General features: G+C 49.9%; 1 protein-coding gene across 2 annotated transcripts in view; it reads right to left on the minus strand.

The window, feature by feature from the left end:
• The window catches only part of DCPS (decapping enzyme, scavenger), a 33,518-nt gene that overhangs the window by 18,912 nt on the left and 1,942 nt on the right, over positions 1–12,664 (minus strand). The gene's annotated exons all lie outside the window — the stretch shown is intronic.

Genomic DNA, 12,664 nt, shown 5'->3' on the forward strand with positions numbered 1-12,664 from the left:
CGATTAGTTCCAGCCCCTCCTGGAGACAAGTAAACAGCTGTCAGCAAAACCCAAGAGCTCAGTGAGGTGCCAGAGCGATTGGAGCTGCAGACTGGGAGGTCCGGGAGGACGTCAGCGCAAGAGCCCAACAACGTGATGCTCGCTGCTCGCTGCAATGCCCCCTGGGAGTGCAGGGAAGCAGAAGCTCGCTCCCCTCAGTGCCAGGGGCCTGTCTGAGGAGCGGCCCCAGGGGGTCCGCTGAAGCCAGATGCTGGGCTGGAACAGGCTCTGGAGGGGAGCACAGAGGGATGAAGACGAGCCCGCGGACAGCCAGGAATGATGGCTGCTTCGACTTCCGTAGGTGGTACCAACCGCCCTGCCGCCCACCCACTGTGACAGTGATGGACGGTGGGAAAGGAGGCCTGGGGCAGGGTGGTCGCCGCCCTTGTGGGGCTCAGGGCAGCAGCTGTTTCTCTACAGGGATGCTGTGGCGGCAGGAACGGTCACACCAACACACCCCAGATGACAGCAGCCCCGTCCACACCCGCTCCCCCTCCGCAGCCTGGTGTGCCCATGGCTAGCCCAGAGCTCCGTCCTGCCTGTCAAGACCCTTAATTAGGGTCTCCTGAACATCCTTCTCCAACAAATAAAACCAACCCTGTCCCCCGCCCAGACACGAGAGCCCAACTGCTTTCAGAGGCAGGGCTACAGACAGGAACGAGCAGCCGGCTTTCCTGCTCTCTGCCAAAGCTCGCTTAGCCGAATCCCCAGGAAAAGGCTGTTGCACATGAAACATGAAAATGCAAACCGCAGACAGTCTGCTCTCCTTCCCACACACATGTTCAAACAAGCCTGCTTTCCAGCGCTGCAGATGACTTCTCCCCGATGAGGTCATCGCTACGGCCCAGCCTGTGGCTTCTGCCCTCCCTCCATTATCATGAGCTGGTTTCAACTTACCTGACCCAGATGTGCAGGCTCAGGGGAGCAGGGGAGAAGCAAGAGCAAAGCGTGAGCGGGCTGGGAGGCCCACCCCACCCTCCGTCCACAGGAGCCAAGCAGACCCCCGGGTGATGGGCTGCCAGACCCAGGCTGGCAGGGCACCCCATCAGAGCATTCCTAGAGAAGGTTGGCAAGGGGAGAGGCTGCTGGGGGGTCTCCCGGGACTTGCGTTTTCTTTCCTCCTCTTGGGGACCTCCCCCCGGCCAGACAACACCCTCCCCAGCCCTGGTGTCATAGAGACCAGGGAGCAGGCCGGAGGCTGGAAGAGGAGGCCCGGGGCAGGGTGTGCACTGTCCCACGCTGCAGGACGCTGAAAGTACTCAAGTGAGGTCTGAAAAGACCTCCAGATCAAGGATAAACAGGGCTGAAGGGTGTGGTCAGGATCCTACTGGAAAGAAGCTTCAACCGCCCCACAGCAAACCTCCAAACAGCTAACTACCTGTCTCAAGGAAAGCACAGAGCTGCCACTGGAGACAGAGGAGAGGCAGACGCTGATTTTAGCAAGACCCTGGCTCCGGCAGGCTCCTCAGCGCCCCCTCTCCTTGGTCCTCCGAGGCCCGGGAGGGTCAGGAGGGGGTCTGACAGGACCTGACCTGACGGCCCAGCCACAAATTCAGTGACTCTGAATGCAGCCCCAGGGGTTACATCCTTTAGGGATGGGAACTGCTGTGGCAGGACGGGAGTTGCATCTGAACAGAAGGATGAGAGCAGATATCTAACGAGATAATGGAGCTGCCATCGACAGTCCTGGCAAGACCCTAACCCCACACGTGGGAAGAAACTGTTCTGGGGCCCAGCGGACCAGACTCTAAAAGCTGTTAGACTGAACACTCAGGAGTCCCAGAAGACGGCCTCAATCTCAACTTCCGGTCTAAAGGCATCTCCTTACTTCACTCTGAAAGGAGCAGAGGTGCCAAGTCTCAGGGCATCCTGCGTGGGCTGGCGCGAGGCGAGAAGGTGGAGGGCACAGGACACCCCGCCTCCCGGGGAGCCACGACGACCGGAATTCTAGGCCTTCGCTCACGGAGAAGCACGGATCAGAACCAGGCCGCCCAGGCTGAAGTGGAACCAGCGCATGGGTAATTCACCCTCGCCCACTGGTCCTGAGTAAGCTGACTTTCTGCTGACTCGAGCCTTAAGACTGCCACAGAGTCTTGGCGCCTTGCCCCATCTGAGAGACTGAGAGAGCGCGGTGGCCACGTTTCAGGAGCTCAGGATCTAGTCACGTCTAAATAGGCTCTGAACGCACCAGCTCTTCCCAGCCTCGCAGAAGCCACAAGTCTAAGCAGAGAACTGAACAGAGGCCTCTGCTCCCAGCTGGTGAAGGAAGAGATGGGGGCACGGAGGAGGCCACACCCGAGGGCTCTCGGAGCGCAGCTGGCAGGGGAGGGGCAAGCGAGGCCCGTCGGACAGCTGAGAGGAAAGCAGAACCCAGATTCTGGGACAAGAATTCTACTCTGGTGGTAGCGGCCTTTCCATCTTGAAGTTTCTGCTTGTTGTTATTCCACTGTCCCTCAAAGCCCCAGAGAGGGCCCTGGCTTGCTGGTGTCAGAAGCTCTGAAGCACCCAGGGAGAAAGGCAGACAGAAATCTGCCATCTTTAGGCGGCCTCTGCTGATGAAGAGAGACTCCTGTGGGCTGGCTCGCCTTTCCCCTGCCCCATTAAAGAAGCCCCATGTCAAAGCCCAGCTAGCTGAGTCCACTCCGCAGCTCTGTCCACACCGCTGTCCTCACCGGGAACAACCTTCTGCCTTCACGTCTCCAGGTGTGGGAGGAGCTAACTGTGCACGGCCCACCCCGCCAACTCCCAGCATCACCCCTCCGTGGACACACACTCTTGACCAGTATCTCCCAGGTATGTCTGTGCAGCTAAGTGTAAATCTCCAGTTTGGGGTCTGCGTATTTGGGGGTACACAGTACTTGTTGATGAACTGACAAGCCCCATGCAATGAGGGTCATTCAGGCTGTGAAGTAAGGACATAGCCAGAGGCCCCAGCCCAGGCTAATCTTTTGGTCTGCTTCTTTGTTTGGTTTGTTTGGGGATGAGGTTAACGTCCTAAAAAATCTCTAGCAGAGCATCACGTGATTATATTCTCAAATAATTCAGAAGTCTAACCCCTAATCCTTTTCATTGGCATAAACACCAATAATAGTTCGGTGCTCATTATTCTAGTCTTTTCTTGAATGAATTTACATATACATGAACACATGTACATAGAAGTCTATTTTTTAAGCACAAGAGGGATGAGTCTTTTGGGGTTATCTGCGACCTCAGAGATCTCCCATGACAGTCCATACAGACCTCCTCCCTCCTTTGTAACAACTGCGTTGTAGCCTAGGCTGCGTACACACCATGCCTATTAACCCTTCACACACACAGGGTCACTTAGGTTGGTTTTGGTTTTATTTTTCATTTTTTCTATCACAAATGATGCTACAGTGGACATTCTGGCCCCTCTTTGTGACGTGCATGAGTGACTGTCTAAGTCAGACACCTAGAAGTAGAAACGCTAGGTCAGAGGGACACAGGTTTCAATATCTCATGGATCTGGCCATGTCTGACACCCCACCCACTGTGCATGAGCACCTAGGACTCGCTCTGTGCAAGGGAGTCTGGGAGAAACGAGGTGTCTGTCTCAGCTCACCAACACTGGCTCCATCTGGCCACGGTCTCAATGGGGTAACTTCTCTATGGCCTAAGCTCCCTACACCTACAGAGCCCCACCCAGCATATTGAGACATATGTGGAAGGTCCCCTTCTCCTATTTAATAGTGACTCTCAGGCCGTTTCAAAAACCCACACAATGGCACCACAGGAACCAGAAGAGGATGTGGGCTCTAAACAAGCAGGGACAGAGGACAGGATGGGAAACGATGCTGGAGACTGGGACCAACTAAAGGCCCCCTCTAGAGGAGAGCTGTACCAACTGGCTCCACCCATTGCCTACCTTCATCCTAGGGGCAGGCACTTAACGCAGATGCAAACAGAGGAATGTGCTCCAAAGATATTAACCCTTGGGCTGGAGCAGGGGTAGGAAAACTCTTCTTAGTTTTCTTTTCTTTTTTTTTTTTTAAACAACTCTTGAAAAATGTAAAAACCATTCTTATCTCATGGGCCATACAAAAGGAAGCAGGCCAGATCTGGCCCATGAGCCATGGTGGACAAGAGAGCATGCAGGCTCCGGAGCACACACTGCTCAAACTGCACACTCAGGCAAGGCCAGACGGCCGACAAGCCCCACTCCCCATCTGCACAGCACCGGGCAGCTACCCACCCAACAGGGGCCTATTGTGGAAACAGACCTACCTATCAGCTCACTAGACTATCAGCCTGGTTCTTCATTTTTAAATACAAATGAAGCAGGAATTCCCTGGCGGTCCAGTGGTTAGGACTCTGTGCTTTTGCTGCGGAGCGCCCAGGTTCGATTCCTGGTCGGGGAACTAAGATCCCACAAGCCACATGGTACGGCCAAAAAACATTTTTTTAATAAAATAAATACAAATGAACTAACATTCACCAGACACTGGGGGAAAAACAGCTGAGGGAAAAAAAGAATGACCAAAATAAACAACCAGAACCAGATCCCAGAGGAAATGGGATCATTTAAGGGTCAGGAGATAATTTTTAAAACAATTCTAATTAGTGTGTCAGAGAAAGTTAACCCAGTTTTGGCCTCTGTGAAGCAAGAGCAACACGTCATGAAAATGAAATAATCGGAGGACCAGAAGAAAGAAAATTAAAATGGTGGCTCCCAAATGAAAACCTTCTCTAGGAGGTCTGCAGAACAACGTCAAGACCATCTACCAGTCTACAGAAAGAAAAGACAGATGGGAAAAGGAAGAGAACAGAAACAGCACATAGGACTGAAACCGTGCACCTCAGATTGGGACTTGAACCCACGTGGCCGGGACTCAAACCCAGCCAAAACCCACGATCTTCCAACTGAGATCACACACCTGCTTTCAGGACTTAAGGAAGCTCAGGTTCTTGATGTCTCATCACAGAAAGAATTCAGTAAGAGACAAAGTGATAGGTAAGAAGTGGATTTATTTAGAGAGAAACACACTCCACAGACAGAGTGTGAGCCATCTCAGAAGGTGAGAAAGGCACCAGGGTATGGGGCTGTCAGTTTTTATAGGGGTGGGTGATTTCATAGGCTAATGAGTGGGAGGAGTATTCCAGCTATTTAGGGAAGGGGCGGGGATTTCCAGGAATGGGGCCACCGCCCACTTTTTGATCCTTATGGATCCTTGGAACTGTCATGGCGCCTGTGGGTGTGTCATTTAGCTTGCTGATGTGTTACAGTGAGTGTATACTGAGGCTCAAGGTCTAGTGGAAGTTGACTTGTCTGCCATCTTGGACCATTTGGTTCTAATCAGTTTATGTCATGTCCTCGGGCTATACCATTCTTTCAAAGGCTGTGCCCTGCCCCCTTCCCTCCTGTTTCAGGACCAATATAGGAAGTCTAACAACTAATAGGATTTCCAGTAAGAGGAAATAAAGGAAACAGAGAGAAGGAAATTATCAAAGAAATAATAGAAAAAATATTCAGAGTGAAAGGCTAACATAAGACTTTAAATTGAAAGGGTCCAAAAGTACCCAGCAGAGTGAATGAAAAAAAAAAATCCAACCTAGACACAGCATTACAAAACCCCACTACACTAAAGATAGAAGACATCTTATATGCTTCCAGAGAAGGAAACTAACAGAGCAAACAAATGACAACAAAAAGCGAAGTTAGCTACAGAGAAATGACAATTAAACTGGCATTGGATATCTTATTAGCAACAATGCTTTATTTAAGAGATCAATGCCTTTAATATTGGGAGGAGAAATAAATTTAAATTCTGTATTCAGTCAAATCATAAATTAAAAGTGAGGGCAGGGACTTCCCTGGTGGTTCACTGGTTAGGACTCCACACTCTCACTGCCAAGGGCCTCGGTTCAACCCCTGGTTGGGGAACTAAGATCCCACAAGCCACGTGGTGTGGCCAAAAAAAAAAAAAAGTGAGGGCAAAACAAAAGATTCAAAGTTTTCCTCTCATTTATTCTTTCTGAGGAAGTACTTAAGAATGTACTTCAGCTAAACAAGAGTAAAACAAGAAAGAAAAAGACGCAGCATCCAGAAGACAGTGGATCTAACCCAGGAAAGCAGCTGTGGAAGGGAAGTCTGTTGGGAGCTCAAGGTATGCCTTAAGAATCAGCTCTCCAGATCGGAGCGAAAAGAGAAGAGCATTTTGGAAACAGTGTTTCCGGAAGGAAGGAAGGAAATACATAACAAATTATTAAAGTAAATGACTAGGTAATTTCAAAAACAGAGTACAGGTCCTCCTCACCTTATGATGAGGTTACATGCAGATAAACCCATCCTAAGTCGAAAATGCATTTACTACACCTAACCTACACCATACCTCAGTCTAGCCTACCCCGAACGCGCTCAGAACACTAACGTTAGCCTACAGCTGGGCACCACCATCTAACACAAAGCCTATTTTATAATAAAGTGTCGCTATCTCACGTAATTGAATACTGTACTGAATGTGAAAAACAGAATGGCTGTCCGGGTACAGAATGGTTGTAAGTGGTTTGCCCTCGTGATCTCAGGGCTGCCTGGGAGCTGTGAAATACAAGTACAGTACAGCTGACAGAGAAGCTGGGGGACACCAAAGGACAGAAGAGGTGCTGGGAAGGGAAGGCCGGAGGCTTCTCACCGATACTCTCCCCCAGCACAGTGATACAACCTATAGTACATGGAATAAGGACTAAAGATTTCAATATATTTAGGATTCCAAAGGCAATTAAGAAAAAAACCCTGGTAATAATAATATAAACATCAAAAATTGGGAGGAGGAGGGAGGGAGGGAGGGTGAGGAAAATGTAAAGGAGCTAAGACTTTCATCCTCCACTGTGGGAAATTGATAATGTCAAAATCGATAAATCAAGAAAGAGCTGCATAAGCGTATTACCCAGTTAAGTGTCTAGAAGAAATCACCAGAAGCACTAACCCCAGAAATTGTCTTAATGGTAGTTACTTCTAGAAGGCAGAACCAGGGCGGGCCAGACAGGCCAGAGCCTGTCTCTACTTGACCGCGTGACTGCACGACTTTGACAAATGCCCCAGCCTACCCCAGACATTCTTAGTCAGTAGGTCCAGACTCTCTATTCAAGAAAGCTCCTCAAGCAATTCTGATGACTGACCTCTGCATCCCATTCAGAGCTGAGAAATGATGATTTTATGACCTCATCGGATACCGAAGCCCCCTGAGGTAGGCTAGTCGGCTACTCAATTCCTCATTTCTCATTCAGAGAAACTGAGTCTCAGAGCAATTCCGTGATGTGGCCCTGAGCCTGAGGTACTTCTCGTGTTGGGTGACGCTGGCGCCCTTCCCCACCCTGCTCTGGTGCTGTCCTGGCCGAGACCTGTCTGGCAAGGCTTCCCCTGCTGGTCACGGTTCAAACTGCACTTGTCCTTCAGCTCAGCTGTGCCGGGAGGGCTGCGGAGGACACCCGAGGGCACGGGGTGAGAGGCCTGTGCCAGTCTGTGCCGAAGCGGAGCCACGGAGCCTGGTACCGGCCCTGTCCTCCAGTCGTTGGAGGAGGCCACATGCCACCCTCTTCTGCCCGCTGGCACTGACCCGAGTGGGCACCGCACAGCACGGGGCTCCCTCGTCCACAGAAGGCAGAACAGAAACAAAAGTCTGCTAGTGCCCCAGACCCAGAGGAAGGCAGGAAGCCTTAATCAAACACTTTTACTTGCAGCAACAGTGACTAGAAACCAAACTTGAGAATGAGGGCAGAGCCCTGCAATGCACCTGGGGAATATTCTTAGTTCTTCCAAGGACTTGCCAGTTTTTCTTAACTTTTAATTGGGAGATATACTGTAAATATTAAATGTGTGTGTGTGTGTATATACCACACATATATATGTATATATACACACACACACATTTTACATGCACACACATATGTACATAAATAGAAAATATATACTGTTTAAAGACCTAAAATAAAAGAACATCCATGCATGGAGCACACAGCCCAAGAAACAAATATTACCTGAAGTCTCGGCCCTGCCCCGCCAGGGATAATCACTTTGCTGAACTGGGGGTTAATCATTTCTCTTTTTGTCTTCCTAGTTTTATGAGGCATGAATGCATCCCCAAGCAGTGTATTGTTTAGTTCTGCTTGTTTTTCAACGTGATCTAATCGGAATCAAGGAATCACACGGTGAGTATTTTATGTCTTGCTTTTCCGGCTCTATGCGTGTAGAGCCTTCCTTCCTGACGTGTGTAGCTGGGTGGAGAAGTAGTCCGGTGCAGGACTTACTTACTTACTCTTATTGTTAGTTGTTATCTGGACTGTTCCTAGTTTGTCCTATGCTGCCAGGAAGACTCTAATGAGAGTGGCTGGCCTTTTAAAATGCCCCTCCTCCAGAGCCCCAGGTTTTGCCTCTGTACAGAATACCGGGCCTGTAGCTAGATAGCTAGAGTTCTGGGAGTTCCCTGCAACCACGAGAAGATGGGATTCCCAGGGGTCCCTCTGCTCCCTGGCCCGGCCTCACTCACACACAGAAGCCTTCTGCTCTGAACCTGAGATTCCCCACCCCTGCTCTAACAGCAGGGAAAACAATGGCCTTTTCAGAGGCAGTCCGGATTTCTGAGTCACACCCCTCTCCCTACTATCTGCCCCCTTCTTCCCAGGTAAGAGAACGGAGTTCTCAATGAAAGGGCTCCATTGATGGGCCACAGGGCGTGAAAGCGTGAGAGCCGGAGCAGGAGGGGGCCAGGCTCTGCCCTGCCATCTGGCCCACACGGTGCTCACATTTGCCACATGGCTACAGGGGGAACAAAGGAAACCGGACCGTGGTCAGGGCCAGGCGTGTTTCCCTCTGTTACATATATTGTTCCATTTAAGGCTCATATAATTTTAAAGGTGGAAAAACAACAACAAAAGATGACTAACACTTCTGAGTCCACACCGTACGCCACTGTGCTGAGTGCTTCAGATACCTCATCCCAGTGGGTCATAACCCATGACAGGGGTGAGGAAATTAATTTAGGAGGTTAGGACCAGCATCTAAACAAAAGGAAACAGACAAGACTGGAAGGAAGATGAGAATACTAGAGCGTGTCCCGTAAACTACGGGTAAGTACTGTTTTGTGAATTCTTTCTGTACCTTATATTCACATATATTTATCTCTCTGCACTGGGTCACAATGTAAACTATATATCTCTCACTGTGGATAGAGGCTAAAAAATCTTAAAACACCCTTTCTTGTCTCATTTATTTCATAACCATCCTGACGTAGGTTCAGTTACTAACCTAATTTAACAAGGAAATAACTGCAGCTACTTCCTCGGCTTCATCTGGGCCACACAGCTCGGTCACCAACCACCCACCAGCCTCCCGCTGCTCTGTTTCTCTTTCCTCCCCCAGAACACGTGCTGCAGCCTCAGCCTGGGGCATTCTCCCCGCCCCTCTCACCAGCTCTTTGCACAGCTGGTTCCTTTCCATCCTTCAGGCCTCAGCTTGGGGGTCGTGTCCACAGAGCCCTGGTCCCCAGCCCGAGCAGCCCCTCTCCTGTTCACGGCCGTGTCGATGTGTCTCCTTGTTGCTGTCTGACTTCCCCACTACGACTCCAAAGGAGGTAACGTCTGATGCCCTCGCCTGTGTGTACCTGGCAGCAGGCATTCCCTAATCTGTTGGTTGAATACAGACACTCAAGTTCTCACAATTGGTAAATGGCAAAGATAGGATCCCAGCCGGGGGAGGGCGGACCCCTTGACCCCTGCACTATATATGAAAACTGCGAAACAGCACCAGTAAGTGTTAGCGCTTGGCTGGGTCGGACTTCGACGCCTGTGCTCTATTAGGTCAACGGGGTAGGGGGGCCATGGGGGCCTCGCTGAACAGCCTTTTGTGGTCGGCTGAGAACTTGGAAGGGGTGAGTGAGGAGACAGCAAAACCTCAGGCTAGAAGAGAAGAAGTCTGCCAAAGAACAGAGAAATACCAGAAGAAGTCCTCAGAGCAGCCAGCTGAGAAATGAGCTGGTGACTGGGACTGGAGAGGCGGGGCCGAGAAGCCTGAGGACCAAGGCCAAAGGAATACCCTGGCCGTGCTGCCACCTCGTGGCTGTGGAATGCTTGGCCCACAGGAAAAAAAAGAGAGGTGGGCTGGTCTGTGGGTTCATTCTTCAGGGGTCATTTACTGAACACCTATGCAGGCCTGGCTGCTGGGGCCTGGAAATGAGTCTGACACGGCTCCAACGTCCAAGGACCGCTGTTCCCTACATCCGGGCAGTGACCCAACCTTGAGAGGTTTACCTCCCCCTTTTCACAGTAGCTTGTGGGGTGCCCCCTCCCCAAAACAAGACTGAGAGGGCAGAGATGACCTCTCATTCGTCTCTGAAGCTCCAGCACCCAGCACAGGGCCCAGCACATCAGAACAGTTACAGTGGCTACAATTTAATAGGTGCTAAGTGCTTCCAAAGACAGCGCATCAGTTCCCACATTTTACCTCTGAGGTACTTACGAGACCACCAAATAGAGATGTCAAGTCAGTGTTTATTTCAGTATGAGCCTGGGGTTCTTGGAGAGGTCAGAGATGGAGAAATAAATGTGAACACCACCCACAGATGTGTTCAAAGACCAGGACCTCTCAACGAGTTTCGTGTGCATGTGACTCACCTGGGGTTTTTGCTAAAATGCATATTCTGATTCTGCGGTCCGGAGCGGGCTCTGAGAGTCTGCATTTCTAACAAGCTGTCAGGCGATACCAATGTTGTTGGTCCACAGACCACACTGTGAGTGGGAAAAGTCTGGAACAGAAGTTGACAAACTATGGCCAGAAGGTCAAATCCAGCCTATGGCCTGTTTTCCTACCTCCAGCAAGATAAGAGCAGTACTTTTATTTTTAAAAAGGTTAAAAAAGAAAAGAATATGTGACAGAGACCACTAGTAGCTCACAAAGCCTAATATATTTATCTCTGGTCATTGATGGAAAAGGTCTGCCAATCCCTGATCTGGTATGTCATCCAGGGACAGGAGGCACAGCGAGATGAGAGAGGGATGAGGGTGGAGCCCTGAGCCAGGCTGTTATGACTTCCAAGTTGCCATGCCTAGTTTCAGTAGGAAAAATAAGAATATAATGCACTGTTTGTGTGCTTCTGCTAAAAAGACAGTGAGCCCTGGAAAAGGTGAGCTAAAACCTGAGGCTCCCAGGTAGGAGTGTACAGCACTGGGGAAGAGGTGCAGACACCTTCGGGGCTGAATGGGGACGAACACCTGTCATCTTGATAATCCACTGCCTCTTTCAGCGCTTATCCTGGAAAAAAATGACAAAAATAGAAAGAAAGACGGGGCAGTAGCCACCACCCACTGTGTGCAGCACCACAGAAGTACATGTGCTGAAAAAAATAATATGAAAGGGAGTTCTACAAGGTTGCTCTGTGGAGCAAAACCTTCTGAATTTTGGGTGAGGGTGGGGAGGGTGGACAGAGAAAAGGGTAAGGCAAGGGCAAGGGGTGCAGCAGAATAACGGTCCCAGAGCCTGTAGTTTGGGGGCTGCCCCACGTCGTGTTTGACTACAGTGTTTGGCTACTGTCATGCTTCGTCACGCTGTGTTGACGACTATGTCTGCTTAAATGTCAGCGCCTGAGAAAGCAAATACAGCCGTCCATTTCCGTCAACGGGAACCGATCAATCTGGCCCTCTTTCAACAAAGGACCGGGCTCTTTTGCTTCCAGCCGTGAAAAGTTTGCTTGTCTCACATTAAGCATTCACATATATTTCCGAAGGACAACAAGAGAACCCTTTCTCGGGGGTGCGGAAAAGACTAAGTCTATCCAAAAGACTGTGGCAGGATATCCGTAAAGCCAAACTGTTCTTAAATGCTGGAGGACAAATAAAGACAGAAGGATATTATAAAACTGTCCTGGGCTGCAAAGCACATTCCAGAATTTCCTGGTTGGAAGGAACCTTCAAGGTCAACCAGGCTGCCTCATGCTTCCCACGAAGCTGCCTCCTGAATCTAACCGTCTAAAGGAGAAAAGCTCACATCGCGTCTGGCTTTAGACACGGAATATTCTTCTTCTTCCACTTCTTCATAAATTAAAAAAATACTTGCAATCAAAACCAAATCACTGCCTTTTAACCCACACACCCCTGCCCTTCTCAAGTCCTTCGTCAATCACACTGTCTCCCCCCTAGAAAGTGAGTTCCTTCAGGGAACTAACTGATCTTGCAGCACCCAGCACACTGCTCATTCCACAGCCGCGTGGTGAGCAAGTCCTCAGTCGACTAAAAAGATTTCAGTTTCTCTGCCACCTTTTTGCCGTGTGATCTTAGACACACAGCATTAACCTTCCCAAATCGCATTTTCCTCACCTGTAAAGTCCTATCGCGATAGGGCTATTTTGAAGACTAAATACAATGACACATGTAGAGTACTTAGAATGGTGGCTAGCACAACAGTAAGGGTTTCATAAGTGCTGACAATCATTATTACTCAATTAGTAGATGAAACCGTTCCATCCTATGAATCACACTCTCACCCCAAAGCACATCACACCAGAACTGGGTTTCTCAGCCTCGGCACCGTTGCCATGTCTTTGTTGTGGAGGCCCATCCTGTGTTTTGTAAGATATTTAGCATCATCTCTGGTCTCCACTTTCTAGGTACCAGCAGC

Source organism: Grampus griseus (genome assembly GCF_964374135.1).
Source record: "Grampus griseus genome assembly, chromosome: 8".
Lineage (NCBI taxonomy): Eukaryota > Metazoa > Chordata > Mammalia > Artiodactyla > Delphinidae > Grampus > Grampus griseus.